Consider the following 4765-nt stretch of genomic DNA (forward strand, 5'->3'; position numbering starts at 1 on the left):
TTTTAGAGGTTTTAAAGAGTTCTTAAAATATCTTTGGATTAGGTCTTGTAAATAAATTGGTAGCTAACCTTTCCAGCAATATGTTGCTTATAAAAAGTAAAGTATATATAAAAGCATGAGATAAAATGAGGAATTTGTGTCTTAGTACACCATGGAAAGGACAAACTTTGTCAATTCGTTTATAATAAAAATGACCACGCATTTGCGTAAAGCGTGGCAAGTTCTTTATAAAGTTGCGTAAAAAACAAGTGAGGAGATTATATTCGCTTTATGGAGAAAGATCGTTGCAGGGACAGCAAAAAGATACCTTGACAATTTTGAAAGGTTAGAAGAAAATGATAATAGAATAACGATATTTGAAAAGTTAATTGCGCGTAGCTTACTTTGGAATAATATCAAAAGAATGGTAAGACCGATGCCATTCTCTTATTCACTCATATTCGTTTTATTGTCATTTTACATTCATAATCGTATTCAATTAAACGAGCTCTGTGGCCCGGATCCACTTTTATGCAAATTTGAAAACAAGAAAAGAAAAGGTTATTTGATCTACATGTTCGAAGCTAGAATGCTTTCTTCAAAATCTTGATTTTTGAATCACTGGCAGGTGTTTGAATGAAAAAGTTTAATTGTCGGCAAAAGTTAAAAATTGTTAAATTAACTTATCAGACAAACCTTACGTATTTCTCCAGAGAATTTTTTTTTAAATTACTCTAAACAATTCGGACAAAAGTATGATAATTTTAGAAGTAATTCCGAAGGCCATTTTGAAAAATCGTCTTTGGAGAAAAACGATTTTGAACTTTTGGGATGCACTGTTAATATGCCAACATGCTTTCTTATTGTAATAAGTTTTTCGTTAGTTTTTTCATTAGTCTGCAATTCGACTAAATAATCCTTCTTATTTTTTTGCTCGTCCCTTACATGCTTTACTGCGAGATTTCGAAGAAAAGTGGCAGGTAAACATAAAATTCAGTAATCGACTCCGTAGTCTATGTTAAAAACTTTACTTTAAAGTTATAATTTCTCAATAGAACCGCTGAAGTCTTTCGCGTCTCTTGCTCCTGAAAGCTCATCTTGATGGAACTACAATAATATACAATATATATTTTAGTTTAAACTTATGCTCAGTAGTCGACTCCATAATTCATGTTAAAAACTTTGTCTCAACGTCTTAATTTCTCTGCAGAAACGTTGAAGTCTCTCGCGTCTCCTGCTCCTGAAAGGCCATCTTGAAGGAACTGCAATAATATACAATAATATATATATATATATATATATATATATATATCTGTACATATATGTATTTTTTTTTTAGTTCAAACTTATGCAACTGAATGAAAACGTTTAAGCCTTCAATTGCTTTTCAACATGAAGTTCTCGTTTCTACTTTTTACAATTGTCGATATTGCACACTTAACAACATTTGGACAAGTGCAACTTCGGTTTTTGTAGTTATTATTGTTTGCGTGTTCACTCCCTTATTTTCAGAAAAGTTTAAAAGTAATAATATTAAGACAAAGTCCTCACTATCACATTGGATACATGATTTATCTGAAGGATTGATGTTTTTGCGGCAGTTTCTTAAACAATGTTGGTTTGTAAAAATTGGACAATAGAAGTTTCATTGATTTTGCTTTTGCAAAACTTTGTTTCAGCAAAGTGCATACAAGACGTGGTCTTAAGTACTTTTCGTTTATGCGGTGGTTGCACTATAGTTACTGCGACAAACGTAACGAAAACAAATAGTTAATGTTAAAAACTTGTTTATTGTTGAGCGCTTGAAAAGTCGCTTGCTTCTCACGATTTGCCTGAACTGGCCGTAAAGCGCGTCTATTTTACTGTCTTCCATACTTTAGGCAGTTTTTTTTTTTTTTTTTTTTTTTTTTTTAAAACCAGACATTTTTTTTATATACGGCTTTCTGGGTGGGGTGCATATGTGTGTGTACTTTTTATAACGGCAAAATAAATAAAAACACTATAGTGATCTACGGCCCATCATCAAACCCTCATACAGTTATTCATATAACGATCTTTCCACACAAGTCCTTTTATGGGAAGCGATCGAAGTGAAACCATTTGGTTTGGAGCGAAGTACATCAATATACCAAATTTCATGAACATTTATCCCAAAATTTTTGTACTATGAGTTGAACGCAAGACAATAAGACGGAACTTAATATATCCATGCAGGACGTTCAGTGTAAGGTATAATAACTTAAGCTAAAAATCTGCTTTCATTTTTTGTTTCAAACTATACTTCACACTATACCGCTAATAATGTTACAGCAAATGCGTTTAACAAGTAGCACAGCAAGTATATTTTCCACAAATTCAATTTCTTCAATTGTCAGGAATGACATTAGAAGGCTATGTTGAGTGTGGCAACGTTGGTCAAAAACTTTGGATTTTCTCACTTAGCATATATACGGCAGGGTATGTGCATTTGGAACTTTAAAGCCCTTTTCTTCGAACAACGATTTTCGAAAAAGGTACGAAGCATTTTCTCGCGACAATGTTAGGCCCGGTGTTACTATTTTTTAGTATATTTCAGAGACAATTTTTTTTTTTTAAAGTTTAAGCGCACGTCTAATAGCCCCTCCAGATATTGTTATTCTGCTATGTATACTTCTATCCAAGCAAAGATATCAAAGAACCAATTATTCTTAGGCTTTTAAAGTGGTGTTGAATAAGGGCCCACCCAGCCAGGAGCCCAAAATACATTTTGGCGCAATTATGGACTTTTCCAAACTAAGACGTTGTATGTGCAATGGTCGCAAAGTGGTCCGGTCCAATCTATTTAAAATAACATTCCTATCTACGACAATGAACCTCAGTGTACCAAGTTTCTTCAATTTTGGCTTGAAAAGACGACGCATAAACAGATGACAGACAGAAACACGGCCAGAAAAATTTGAAAATCATTTTGAATCGGCGGGCAGAAGAAAAGATTTTAAGCCATTCGAGAGGTTACATGCCTACGCAGAATTTTCCTGTGCCAGTATTGCTCTCAAATATGCAAATTGTGTTGTTAATTCAAATTAAAATTAATTAAAAATAAATTAATTATTGTTTTAAAATATCTTAATATGAGTATGTTTCCTTTTGAAGGCAAAGAAATGTAGTAATGCTCATCGATGGGAAACGCCAAAAGCATTAGAAAACAAGTAAGAAAACTATTTTCGGTCATGACTGGATGTTTTATATCCATCGCTGTCATCCTTGGTTTTTTTTTTTTTTTCTATTGTCTGGCGTACTTGCTTCAATATACAAAAATGGCTGAAACCAAAGTTGAAAAAATTAATAAATCGACTATTAAAGGAGTAGTGACCGACGAGTGTACCATAAATTTAGGTAACCGGGTTCACCACGACCCATCAAGGAGATCCGCAAACTTGCGGGGAAAGAAATGGGCTCCTCCGATATACGATTCTATACGCGCTACAACTGATCCGAAGGTGTTATACCCACACCTTTACGCGTTCGGGTACGTTAAGTTCGACGCCGCAAACTCTCGACGACGAAGACTCTCCGAAAAAATTATTGACATTGGCTACATACGTTCCTGTGGCCATATTCAAAAATTTACAAACCGAAAATTTGGAATCTGACGATGATTAAGATTAAGACATGCATGTCATCTAACACACAGAAGGCAGTATCGCTATAGTGCAGCGCATGTGTAGTGGTGAGAATTTTTTTTTATTAATGAATATATATATAAAAACTGAAAAAGACTAAAAAAATTGAAAGGTAGGCGCTGTTAATTTTTTTGCTTTTTCAGAAAAAAAATGAAAATTAGTGCGGGGTATAAGTTGTACTTTATGCGTAAGAAGCAAAAAGCAGACAAAGCAAAGGCATTGGCGGCGTGTTCTTTGACCGGTTTGGGTCATTTTCAAGTCTCTCTTGCAAGTTTGTAGGCGATATCTTCATTTTTGCGAACGGGACAATGTTTACCACAGATGCTCCACAGTTGGGTAAACAGACAGATGGACAAATGAGCAGACGAACATATTTACGTGCACTGAGAATACGAAACGGACCAAGAGTTTATGTACTTTAGGTGGTTTTTAAAACTTGCTTCTGGGCATAACAAAAATGTTGAAAAAAAAATTGTATTTTAATACACCATAATATTGGGTAGGCGTGGCCAATTTTTTTCCAGCTACTACGGCATCGTCCACGAAATATACTTTGAAATTTGTTTAGGTTTATTTGCTGTAGCATGAGTAATAAGCAAAAAACAATTTTCTAACACTTTTGAAAAACAGAGAAGTTCTCAGTTTACGAGGCATTCAAGGCATGTCCTCCCACCAATTTCGCCTATCTTCAATATTAGTCTGCGTGCAAGAACTTCCAATATTTCAGCCAATTCTGCTTCATTGAGAATATTTTCAACAAACCTTACACAGACGGACAAATGGATATGCTTAAACTGATTTTGAATTCGTTACTTATGAAGGGTACACTTTATGGGTATCTGAGGCTTTCTTCTGAACGTTGCAAACATATGGACAAAATAAAGTTACCTCTCATCCTACGGTGATGGCTATAAAAATATTTAAGATTTTATACGTGCGCACATGCTTCCAATTGCTTATCTAAATGCAGCCAAGAATACTAAATAGGAGTCTTTCATGCAGTAACAGTGATTCGATTGTTAAAAACCAACAGCACACTGAGGCTTTAAGTTCGCAGACAAAAGCAACAAAATAGTTTTGGAATTGTTTTGTTGTTTACTTAACAAAAAAAAAAAAAAAAAAAA

The 4765-nt window shown here is 34.2% G+C and overlaps 1 pseudogene; it reads left to right on the forward strand.

Annotated features, from left to right (window-relative positions):
- Nucleotides 1-3275: 3275 nt before the first annotated feature.
- On the forward strand, nucleotides 3276-3621 carry LOC119634216 (annotated as a pseudogene).
- Nucleotides 3622-4765: the final 1144 nt, after the last annotated feature.

Source organism: Glossina fuscipes, unplaced genomic scaffold (assembly GCF_014805625.2).
Source record: "Glossina fuscipes isolate IAEA_lab_2018 unplaced genomic scaffold, Yale_Gfus_2 2, whole genome shotgun sequence".
Taxonomy (NCBI): domain Eukaryota; kingdom Metazoa; phylum Arthropoda; class Insecta; order Diptera; family Glossinidae; genus Glossina; species Glossina fuscipes.